This window comes from Equus asinus, chromosome 2 (assembly GCF_041296235.1).
Source record: "Equus asinus isolate D_3611 breed Donkey chromosome 2, EquAss-T2T_v2, whole genome shotgun sequence".
Lineage (NCBI taxonomy): Eukaryota > Metazoa > Chordata > Mammalia > Perissodactyla > Equidae > Equus > Equus asinus.
The window spans coordinates 52,625,995-52,638,537 of record NC_091791.1 but is presented as its reverse complement, the minus strand read 5'-3'; the positions used below and the strand labels follow the sequence as shown (position 1 = coordinate 52,638,537).

At 42.8% G+C, this 12,543-nt stretch overlaps 1 long non-coding RNA gene across 4 annotated transcripts in view; it reads left to right on the top strand.

Annotated features, from left to right (window-relative positions):
• Positions 1-12,543, top strand: part of LOC106826188 (uncharacterized) — a 171,080-nt gene that overhangs the window by 32,722 nt on the left and 125,815 nt on the right. The window contains exons 3-4 of one of the 4 annotated variants that reach the window (XR_006518090.2): positions 5,376-5,895; positions 10,763-12,406. The exons of 2 other annotated variants lie outside the window; for them this stretch is intronic. This is a non-coding gene — a long non-coding RNA (uncharacterized lncRNA). Of the gene's footprint in view, positions 1-5,375; positions 5,896-10,762; positions 12,407-12,543 lie in introns of those variants that run through there. One more of the 4 variants, XR_011495272.1, reaches the window with a different exon arrangement.

Sequence of the window (12,543 nt, the reverse complement as noted above, 5' to 3'; positions counted from 1 at the left end):
ATAGAAGCCTACCTGCTATGAAGCCATCATCGATTAATCCTTTTCTTTCTTCGGAGTCTAGGGAGGGACCCACGCCCTATTGGGTAGGTGTTAACCAAATCGTTGAGAATAAGGTTGAAAACATGCTTACCCTGCCTGAGACAGCCAGACAGAGGGAGGAGGAGGATCCAACTTGTTCACTAGTCTCTACTTCGGTTCTCAGCCAGTCACCCGTTCTCCCACCGTCCCCTAAGTCTGAAGAACATGGGAGCAAACCAGCTCCCACTGACCCACTCCTGACACACTATAACCCCCCTTGCAGATGCCATCCCTTCCCCCCAAGAAAAACACAATTCTTCAGGGAAGATGTCATGGTGCTGACAATCCCCCAGAGACCAATGAGTTCCATGGCCTACTCACTTCTCATGTCGGGGAACTCCACTCGGCAGCGGGGCCTCTGCTCTGCCCGGGAATCCCCACTGCAGCAGCAGTCTTTGTGGGGCTGAGCTGCAAACTGCTTTTCAGATTTGGCACACAGCCTCGTGAGGAGGCAAAGTTGTGTTGCCTCTGAGGAGAAACAAAGCCAGTGATGCTGAAATATCTGGGAAATGGGAAGATTATTTCTAGAGGTTGGAAGCAAATGTTCAAGCTGGGAGTATGGCAGGCACTGACCTTTGTGTGCCCCCACTCCCAACTCTATTCATCTATTCCTAGGATCTGTATAGAAAGAAGTACATGGCTATGTGTTTTCAACTCAGCTCATCATTTGAGGGTGAGTAGAAAAGAGGCTTGGCATGGCTTTCAGAGGAAGTAAGGTGAAGATTCTTGTCCCCCAACCTACTAAGTAAACCACTGGGCCTTTCATGACTCAGAAACCACAGACCCCACAGCCAACGTGCATCTATTCATTCTTGTCTACAAATATTGATTGAGAGCCTATTGTGTGACTAACACAGTACTTGGGTTGAGGTTGTAATGGTAAAATGAGATTCATTCTCTCCCCTCAAAAGTAGATGGTCCCACTCTAGGGTGGTACCTTCTACAACATGGAGGGCAGTGTTATCTAATAGCAAGGAATGTTAGCTGAGTTTTGCCACTAACTAGCTGTGAGCCCTTGGACAAGTCACTTCCCTTCCCTGGGTTTCAATTTTCTGATCTATGTTTTAAGGAAATTACCCATGTTATAGGATTTAATGAAGTAATGCATATCAAGTGTTTAGCCCCTGTGTCAATAAATGTAGACTATGATTCTGCTTGTGATTTTGTGATGAGAGTTAGTAGACAATGCTGTGGCACATGTTTATATATTGAAATATCACATTTTGGGGCAAATCTGTTTATGTTCAGGGCCAAACCTAGAAAAAATGTGAGTAATTGGAGATATCATTTTTTTGCTTCCTGCCCGAGAGCCCCTTTATCCAAGTCTGTCTTCTTCCTCCTTTCCTGGAAGTCCTGTGTGCTCTGGATCTCCCTCTGATTTTCTCTGTCAAAGCTTCTCTCAGTGGATTGACAGATTGGAAGGAATCCAAGCAAGATACGCAAGGTGCATTGTCATTGATTTAGAGTGTTGCCCTTCCTGGAGGTATTCACATCTCACCCAAAGAATAGTATCATTTCAGGTATCAGTAAAAACTGCCTTTTTGGAAAGTAATGAAAGGGTTTGGTATTTGTGCAGAGGGAGACAGGTAGACTGAAGGAATACTCCCGGAAACAGACTCATGATTACATGGGAACTTGGTTCATAACAGAGATTGGTTCATAACACATCTGCAGAGAAAGAAGAAACTATTCAAGTGCTGGGATAATTGGCTGCGGAAAAAAATATATACCTACCTCACGCTGTATACACAAGTAAATTCCAGATGAAATTAAGACCTACATGTGAAAAGGAAAGTTTAAAGCTTTGAGGAGAAAACATAGGGAACTTTTAAACAGGGAACTATGTCTCAAAAGACATACACCAAAAAGAAGAGGTTTTTAAATTATTATTTTGAAACATTTACATTTCTGTACCAACAAAGACACAATAAACACAGTTAAAATACAAGCTTCAGACTGAAAGAAAATATTTATAATGCCTATAACCAACAAAGAATTCTTAATGAAAATTTATTTTATGATTCCTACAAATCAATAAGAAAAGATAATCCAAAAATAAAAAATTGGGCAAATGAACTGGGTAGTCACTGACAAAGAAAGAAGCTCAATCTCCTTAATAACAAGGGAAATTCAAATTAAAACCATAGTGTGATGCCATTTTATACCCCTGAGGCTGGCCAAAATGATAATATCTGAAAAAACCAGTCTTGGCAAGGATATGGGGAAACAAGCATTCTCACACATTGCTGGTGAGAGTGTAAACTGGTAAGACTACTCTAGAAAGCACATTGGCAATATCTCTCAAAGTTGAAGGTATATGTATCCTAAGACCCAGCTACTCTACTTCTAGGTATATATCCTAGAGAACCTCTTGTACACATATACAACGTGACAGGCCCAAGAATGTTCATTCCATCATTACTTTTAAAGGCAAAAAAACTGGAAACAATTTAAATACCCATCAATAAAAGGATGGACAAATAGGTTGTGAATTAGTCATATAATGCAATCCTGTACAGCAGCGAAAGTGAATGACATAGAGCTACATGTGCTAATATGGATCCATCTCTGAAAGCTAATATAGGAATAGAAACAGCAAACTACAGAAGGATCTGTATTATATACCGTTTAGATGAAAATTTTAAAAGATACTAAAATCTGTATCATTAACTTTATATATTTATTGTATGTTACGTTGTATATCTATGTTTATATATGATATATGTTGCTTATATATTTATTTTATATATACATCTAAATAATATATTTTTTAAAACAAATATATGTTGTTTATGTAAAAATACATCGTAAAGTATCAAAAACAAGCATGGGCAGGACAAATATCAACTGGAGGACAGTGGAGATGGAGGAAAGAGAAGGGGATAGCAGTGGTTTGGTGTGGGAGGGCTTAAAAAAGATTTGAACCAAATATGATAAAATGTTATTGTTGAATCTAGGTGGTTGATAGTATATACACAGATGTTTATACTTTTCCTGGTGTTTGGTATTTAAAATTAAAAAAACAAATGGAGAAGAACTGGTTCCCTTTTATGATACTGAGACTGGCCTTCCTTATGGTTTTTCCAGTCAGCTTTCCAATTAGATAATACGTGTGAGGGTCTACTTATTCCTACAGGACCTTGTGGATTTGTAGTACATATTGACTCTACGTCATGTTTAACTCTATGTCATGTTCTTTTCTTTGTTAGAGACCAAGCTCATCTAGGGCAGGGCTCCCATGTGTGGGTGGGCAGTCCCTTCACTTCACAAAGATGCTGGCCAAGGGGTGGAGAGACCTGACATGCGGTCCATGCTCTGCTCCTCAAGCTATGCCCTCTGGTACCGGGCTGCATCCCTTGTCTGGCTGCATCCAACCAGAGTGGGCACCTTTTGCTAATTCAGGTGCATGGGGAAGAGCCTTGTTTCCAATCTGACCGTGTGGTAGGCGGTGCCTTTTTCTGTTTGCACAAAGACAGTCTAGACTAAAAGCAGACCTGATTTAGAAGATTAGGGCCACGCCTAGGGTTTCCCAGCCCTATTGGGTAGGTATTAACCAAATGTTGAGAATAAGGTTGAAAACATGCTTACCCTGCCTGAGACAGCCAGACAGAGGGAGGAGGAGGATCCAACTTGTTCACTAGTCTCTACTTCAGTTCTCAGCTAGTCACCCGTTCTCTCACCGTCCCCTAAGTCTGAAGGACATGGGAGCAAACCAGGTCCCACTGACCCAACCATCTGAACCAAGAAGCACCCAAGTGAAGACTCCGTGGCGAAGTCTTTTATAAATTTGTGGGCATTACCTGATGACCTTGAGTGGGAAAGCGTGATTGGTGTAAAATGAATTAGTCCTTAGCTGGGAAGGCAAACCTAGGTGCCGGACAGCTGCTATTTGAGGTGAAGTATTCTGATTTATTTCACCTGGTGTGTTTACCTAGCATCTGCTTTGGATTAGGTACTATGTAGGCCAGAGCACAAAATAATCCTCAGAGAGGTAATAAATTGATGGTCCTCAGGGACAGAGCAGAAAGACAGTGATACCTTTCACTCTCCATATACATCTCTGGAGCAGCAGGAGACAGCAGATGAAAAATGAGCTATTGAGTGCAGAATAAACAGGTATTTATATTCAAGGCCCCAAAAGCTGCAACAAATCCTTTAAGAAATTTGTATTGATACTGCCTTGAAGATGATACTTGTTGGATCAATACGTTATAACTGATTCCTTCTCTCTATGTAAAGATAAAGCTATTAACTTAAAGTCAGGATAGCTCAGCTTCTATAAAGTATCAGAGTGGTTCACCGGTCCATTTTTACTTCCAACCAATCATCCAGGAAACATCTGTTGAGTGCTCACTATGTGCTAGGCCATGGATAGAAGATTGAATAATAAATTGTGTCTTTTCTCAAAGAAGTTAGACACTCAGATAATTACATTCCAGTGTTTTAAGGGCAATAAGAGACAGGACTCCAAGAGACTGTGGGATGTCTAATTGAGCAGCTGGTGAAGGTATGTGTTTAGGTTAGGTAACGCTTCCTGGAGGAGGTGATGTCTGAGCTGGATTTGAAAGGCTGAGTATGGTCTGCAGTGAAGAACATTCCAGGCAGAGGACGCAGCCTGATCAAAGGTACTGTAGATGGCATCTATTGTTTTTTGTCCACCAGATGCTATTTTTTCCCCCTTGGGGAACTCCTTCTCCTCTATTGGGAGCAGTCTGTATGGAGCTGTCAATCAAAGTGCCCCGAGATCCAAGACGAGGCAGCTGTGCCAACCTAGGCCCGTGGAACTCTTGCCCAGGAATCTGACTCTTCAGCCCAGTTAATGCAAAAATGGAAAATGATGGTTGCAGAGCCCTGAAAAGTGTGTTCATGGTTCCTACTACCTAGATCCCACAACTGTTCTGGTTCTCAGCTTTTCCATCTGAAAAATTTTTTCAATTCTTTAGTTTTTTCTTCAATTCTGTGAGCTATCTATCTCATATCCTTCCAATAAAATCTTCTTTGCTTGTTATCCAAAGTCGCTATCTGTCGCTTGCAACTAAAAACCCTAACTGATAGAAGAGAAAAAATGAATGGTGGAAGCTTTAAGTAGAAGTCTAGGAAATCTAGTGGTTATGTGCTAGGACTGCTTAAGGAAAATTTCTAAAGCTTTCAGAGGTAAGAGAGAGAGAGAGGGGAAGGGAGGGAGGGAAGGAAGGAAAGGAGGGAGGGTAGGAAGGAGGGAGGAAGGAAGGAAGGAAGAAATCCTGTTGGCATAATTTAAACCTCTGCCACTGGCTGGCCTCTGTCTCTCCTTCCAGAGAACAGCTGTTACATGTAGCACGCTGGAGAAAAGAAGCAGTTTGATGCTGCTTCACACAGAACCCAGCAAAATCCGTCAGAGACCGCTCCACATCCAGAGACAATTTACCTGGTTGGCCCTCAGGGCAGAAATGTGGATGACAAAGAGCCAAGGATGTCAGATTTTGAGCCTACTGCTGGCTGAGTTTCTTAGCTTCTAGCTGACAAACCCAAAGTCTATTACTGAAGTGGAAACAATTAAAAGCTCTGGTTTTTTCATTGTAATGTAATTACAGCAACATCTCTCATACAAATTATGGCTCATTTACTCTTCAAGGCAATTAGCATCTGGACTGCCACCAAGGAAACCCTTTTTAGGTTGCAAAGTGGTATCGCTTGGTGCTCTCAGGAAGCTGGAGACTCCAGTTCCTGAAAGAAGAGGACTTGTTCAACGCAGGAGTGGGGAGAGAGTTCCCTTCTTCATAGATGTGGCCTCTCATTGAAAATACTTGTGCTCTGACACCTCCTGGAACGTCACTGGTAATTACAAGCCTTTGTTGTTATTTTCATTACTGTGTATATTGCTGTTATCCTAATTTCCCTGCAAAATGACCATGATAGTTTAACCTCCAGGGACGCACCTTATGAATTTATGTGAATTCTTTTCGCTTGAATTAAATTTGGGTTTTCTTTTCCATTCTCTGTCGAAGGCAGCCAATGGAGGATTTCCTTTGGTGGATATATTAGTGTCTGAAAGAAAGCAGTCAATCATAATTTCACAGCAGCTCTGGGAGAATCAGGATTTTCTCTCTTCTAGTGAGTACTGGCTCAAAAACTCTCGAGTTGCCTCTGGTATCAGTCACAACTCTTGCCAGTGAGAAAAATCCGGTCTTGAACTGGCTTACGTATAATGGAGAATTTTCTGTGTCTGGTCACTGAAAACTCAAGATGCTGATTTGGCTTTGACTTGATTTGGAGTTCAAGTGTCTCCCCTCTTGACTCTGCTCTTTTGTGTCAGAGTTGTTTCCAAGTTCTATATCATACTCCCAGAAGCTCCAGATTTATCCCATCATAAGGCCAAACCCATCAGAGGAGAGCAAATATTTTGACCCAGAATTTCTGCCTGAAAATCACCCTGAAATTCACCACATTGGACCAATTTAGGTCACATGCTTACCCATGAATGAATCACTATGACCAGGGAAGAACCATGATCCCATTGGTTTAAGCACAAGATAAGGGCAGAATCTTACACCCTGTGGGGCTGAGAATCAGGGAGGATGGATCACCATAAACAAACCAGCAAACAAACAACGCCAAGAAATGAACACCTTCACAGAAGGAAAGAGGAATAATTGCTGGAGAAGAAAATATCAAATACCTGCTACACCTCTTTACAGTCTGGGGCACCTCTAAGTATAGTCTGAAGACCCCAAGGATGGCAGAGAGAGTGGGGCCTCCCTCTCGATACCCACGGTGAGGTGTTGCCTTCATTTCTTCCACTAACCCCAAAGAGTCTCAAATTCTTTTAAACCCAGACATCCATGGAGAGGCAGCCACAGCCGTAACCCTGTTGTGAAGGTGTGAGGAGGAATGAACTAACACATAATCCGCAGGTTTGTCCAGAGAGAAGACATCTTCCAATTACTTGCAAATCTCCCAGAGCATATGAAACAGAGTATAAACAGCTATTTTCTCAGAAGGAATTTTGGGAGATAGAATTATGCAATCTAATGATTTTTCAATAGGCTCCTGAAAACAACTAACACGAACTCTCATTGACCAAAGACCTACGCCATGCCAGATTTGGTACTAGATACTTGGTTAATTATTTCCCACAACAGCTCAGCCCAGTGGGGCAGATACCGGCATCTCCTTTACAATCCAGATAAAGAAACTGTAGGTCAGGGAGCATAAGGAAGCTTAGCAAGGATTCAAGCTCCACCCTATTCCACCTCAGAGCTTCAGGCGTTGACCACCTGCTCCATCTTCTGTGAGATTTCACATGACTGAGAAAACCCATCTTCCTTCCATAAGAGAGCAACAAGGATGAAAAACTTTTTCCTTTCTTAGTGTTAGGATGCATTTTTACACCTTTTGTAGTAGGAAAGGGAGAATAGTACTAAATATTTCTGGAGCAGCAACTAGATTTGGGCCACGGGAGTGGAGAGAAAAATGCATTGTAGCCTATTTGAAGAAGAGTTTGAGTTGAGGAGAATATGATTTCCCAGGCCTCTTATTAGATCCAGTTTATGCACTGAGTTGTGCATAAACAGCAGTCATTGCCAGTGAGAATGCTGGAGGTCGGCGTTAGCAGACACCACATGGCTCTCCACCTGCCTGGTAGTGACTCCCGAGCACTAATGAAATGATGCATCAAAAAGCCGTCCTGACTCACTCCTGGAGTCTGTCCACACCAGCCTCTGCCACCCCCGCTCCAAAGACACCACACTTACTAAGATCACTGACAATCCTCTCACTCCTAAACCCACGCGGAAATTTTTCTCTGTGCCTCTTTCTGGTCTCCATGGCACTGGATCCTTCTTGATACTCAGTATCCTCACCAGAAAGCAATGGCATCGCTGCTGGACTGTCTTCTCTTCCAGGACACTTCTAAGGTCTTTCCCATAATTGGTAGGTGATCCTAAGTGTTCCACCTGGGGTCGATGACTGTGTTAATGACAAATCAAGACCCTGAGCAATTCCACTTGTTCGAATGTGTTCCAGTGCAGGAATTCCATCAGATAGGCTCAACAGAAAATCTTGAGAATTTTATAAATGACCTGACTTCTGCATAATGGTTGTTCAATAAGACCACTTGATACACAAATCTATGTATTACCCCCTGCCCCATTGTGAACCTGCTATAGAACCATATTTTGATCTCTGATGTACAGATGTTTTGCCATCAATTTAAGCAAGCACAGTACATCTTCCCTCACTTTCACTCTAAAAACCTACCATCATTACAGCTTTTTGGTTCTGATGGAAGCATCGTGTTTATCTTGTTGTACCTTGGTATTACCTTGGTACCCGGCTACTTTGGTTAGTACCTCGCTTCTTTCATCTTAAATCTGGTTTGCTCCATTCTCCTTCTCCTACATGACTGTGTCAGCATCCAGTCAGGAAAAGAGAAATGACACCACTTCTTTAAATAGAATTTAATAAGGAATTAGTTAAACAGGTATTGGAGAACTGAAGATACACGAAAGAGAATGCTGAAGTATCACAGAAGTCTTGGCTACAGGAAGTAGCTAAGGGAATAACAGGGAGAGGTTGGGGTGATTAGGAATCTAGACGCTTGGAGAAGGGAAGCTGAGACCCAGGCCACTGAGGAGGGGTCATGGCCGGCTGATGCAGGTACCTCTGAAGGAGTTCTGGGAGTGTAGAAACAACTCTTCAAACTGGAACCAAGAGCTGCTACTGGGATAAAGGCCATAGACCAGAACCAAATCCCTTCTACCTTTCCTTCCAGTCTTCTTCTTCTGCTCTGCTGAGCAGAACCTTAAAGGATCCAGCTGGCAAAGGTGAAATATGGTTTGCTGGACCCCAGCCCCAGCATCAGGAAGCAAAGCATCAAAGAGTGGATTGCCGCTGGGAGACAAGAGCTTAATAAACACACACCTCTGACAGAGCCCCTTTCACTCATTCCCTCTCACTACTGTCTTTGCACTTTCTTTAAGAAGCATCATTTGCCTGGAATTTCCATTCTCCCGGCCTGCCAAGTCATTATACCTAATCATCAAAAATCCTAAATATTCATTTCCTTCATGAGATCTTCCTGGATTGACCAGAGAAAAAAGGAAGGTCATCCTCGCCTGTTGTGTTGCATACACTGCTCTCCAGTCTTACCTGCCAATATGCACTGTGATGAAAATCCTTATACTCCAGCTTATGTTTCCTTTGTGGTTTAAGGATGTCCTGTATATTTGGCATGATTGAATGGTCACCTCTCAGCTATGTGCAAGCAATGCTTAATTTTCTTTATGAAAACACTTATTTGTTTTGACAAGTTCTCATTCCCTCTTGGAGGAGGAGATACTAAATTTCATCCAAAGTGTGAAATTAGGTCTGCTCCTGAACATTTTAAGTCACTTGTGGTTTATCTCATTTCAAATAAGTATTCAGTCCAAATCAGGTGTTGTTAAAATTAGCCACTGTCCAGTTTAAAACACCGATTTCATGGTTTCTGTCCATTTCTCAAGGATTTTTCCCTCCTCCCCTCTGGGACCTTGGGCTTGCCTGTGCACCTCCATTGCAGGGAGGGGGCAGGAGGAAGTGCTCCTGCAGATGAGGGTACATGAGTGGAAAGGAAATTCATCAGCTGGGACGGAGTAAAATTTCTCAGCAGGGCCCAGCCACTGGCTTCTTGCTGGTCTGCTCTGAGGTGCTGGTGATGCCAGCTGTCCTGACAAGTGGCTCTCTTAGCCTGAATGGTATCTGCTGGTGCTTTCCCATGGGGCATGTTGGGTGGCCATCAGTTGGTTAACTGGTGTACTCTAGCCTGAAAGTGTCAGGGCACCATCAGGTAGTACTGCTTTTTTCCCCTCATCTTTGGGGTGCAGTCTTCAGGGATCCCACCATGTTCCTCCTTCCAACAATGGAAGTCTCTGGGGCATGGATTGCTGACCTCTGTTGGTCTGCCATTCTGTGCCAGTTTCAGGCAAAGTAAAACACTTTGGGCTCATTTCTCATGCTTCCCCTGCTACCCTCTGTTATCACAAGGGGCTTATCCTATAGGTTGTGTTGCTCAGGCTCCCAGGCCAGCTGAGTTTTGTCCAGATTCAGTAAATGGAAGGGTTAGCAGGAGATTGGAGGTTGCATCACTGGCAGCTTTGGGGTATCCTCTGTGGTTCCAGCTCCCACTGGAAGGGTGCTCCATGGTCCCCGGACCCTGCGCCCCAAGAATACCACCCCTCTCCTTTGTCTCTCCAACCTAGAGCTAGTATTCATTCTTATTTTGCTAATTTCTGGGTTGTCTCACCATCCCCTGTTGACTCTTGGCTTGTTCATCACCTATATAACCAATTGCCTGCCCTAAATTCCTTCTGTAATAAATACTTAAGTGGCTTCTGTTTTCCTGTTTCCATAGGCCCAGGCTGGCCTAGATCAAAGGGAACCTTAGGAACCCCCTCCATACTCACCTTGGCTCTATGGAAAATGCAAGGATCATTGTCAACTGTCACTCACTATACTGCTATGCCAGGGAGGGTTGGCAGATTCTGCCACCTAGGAAACCCCAGATGAGTAACTGCCTCTAGTCCCTATACTTAGAAAAATCACCTATATTCAAGGGAGAAATGTCCAGGAATTGCAACTTCCCATCCTGCTAGGGGTGTGCTGGGGGGAAGGACAAAGTGTTGGAAGTTCCCCAAATGTCCTTCTTAAAGTCTCTCTCCCTTCCCAGGTGCTTTTATTTTCCAAATGGAAGAGCTGCCGGACCTGTTCTGCCTTGTTCCCACCTGGTGGGGATTAAGTGGATGTGACTCTGGGACTGTTCTCTTGAGTAACTCCGCGTGATAACTTCTGCTTGACTGGTGGATGAGGGGCTGACAGCTAGTCAGGTAACCTGGGAGGAAGCCTCACAGAGGAGCCTCAAAGAATATTTCACACCTATGTCATATGTGCACCTGTGTAAGACCTACCCAGAGCCTAAAATTTTAAAGATATTCCTAGAAAACTGTAGGATCTGAGGTAAATCCTGTCACGCTAATGTGTTGAATCCAAATAAATGAACATCAAAGGAAATCTTGTAGGAGCAGAAGATATCACAAAAGAGAAGCATGCGTCCTTGCAGAAATATGGGCTTTCAGAGAGAAGAGAAAGTCTTTCCCTTAATGATATTGTATTCCTGGATAGTACTAATACCATCTGGTAGAAGTTGCTTCCTTCCCAAGAGACCTACAGCCCCATCACGCTCACATATGCTTCCCTGAGAGTAAACCATACTCTATGGAGAATCATTCATTTTTCTTTCCATTTCTTGCCCCCTCACCCCTTAATCACAAAAAGTTACATTGTGAAAAACAAGGTGGCTCTGTGGAGCCTTCAAATGGAAGCGATTCAGGTAAAACAAAAATAAAAATCGCACTAAACTAAAACAAACAAACAAATGCCATTAGTTCTAATTCTATATGTTTTGCTAGACACAGTGGATTAAAACTGTGACACTCACACTTATCAAATCCAGACCTTTGCCACAACCTCTTTAGTTTTATGTTTATTGCCTGAAATTCTCCAACGATTCAATGTCACTTTTCCTCTTTGGGATCATTAATTTTCAGGGTTAGATAGAGATCAATAGTCACTGTTTGAAATTGGCATCTTTGGAGGAGAAATATGTTGTGCCACTGTACATAGATTGGATGGTGCCCCGGTTAAGAAAATGGTGTGCTCTTTCATAATTGTGTTCATCGACAGTACCCCAAGCATTATTTTATTCTGTTGCAAAGATTCTGACAGTCTCTTGTAGTATCTTATCTATCACAGAGTTTTCTTTCGTCTCCTTTCATACTTGGTCTCTGGAGTGGAACTTTATTTAAAAGGCACTGACATGAGAAAGAATGGCCATGGCCAGGCCATTCTCCTTGGGCACTAAGGAAAGTGGTCAAACTGTCAAACATCTAAGTCGAGGACTCAGTCTGGTGTCTGCTCCTCCAGGGTGTGGCTTTTAAAGTAGTCAGTCTCATTTGGGGGACTCTATGGCAATGGGTATTTTGATCTTACAAAGCCTTGGGCAAAGTTGGCAGTCACTTCCCTGAGCATGGTCACTGCCTGACACCTAACTCGGAAGAAAGCACCCCTCAGATTCCTCGTCTTGGAGGGAAGAATTCACTTTATTCATTTGTCTTTTCAATAAATATTTGTTAAGTACCCATAATGTGCCAGGTGCCAAAAACACAGCAATAAACAAAATTGATAAAAATCCTTGCCCTCATGGAAATTATATTCGTGTGTGTGTGTGTGTGTGTAGACTGACCACAAAAAAAATTAACCAGGACATTATTTATCTATCTACCTATCTTTTACATGGTGATAAATATTATGGAGAAAAATAAAGCAAGAAAGGTCATGAGAGGGTATGTTTGTGGGAGGGGAGTTGCCATTTTAAACAGAGTGGTCAAGAAGGCATCACTGGCAAGGTGACATTTGATGAGAGACTGAAGGAGGTGCAGGAATAACCCATGC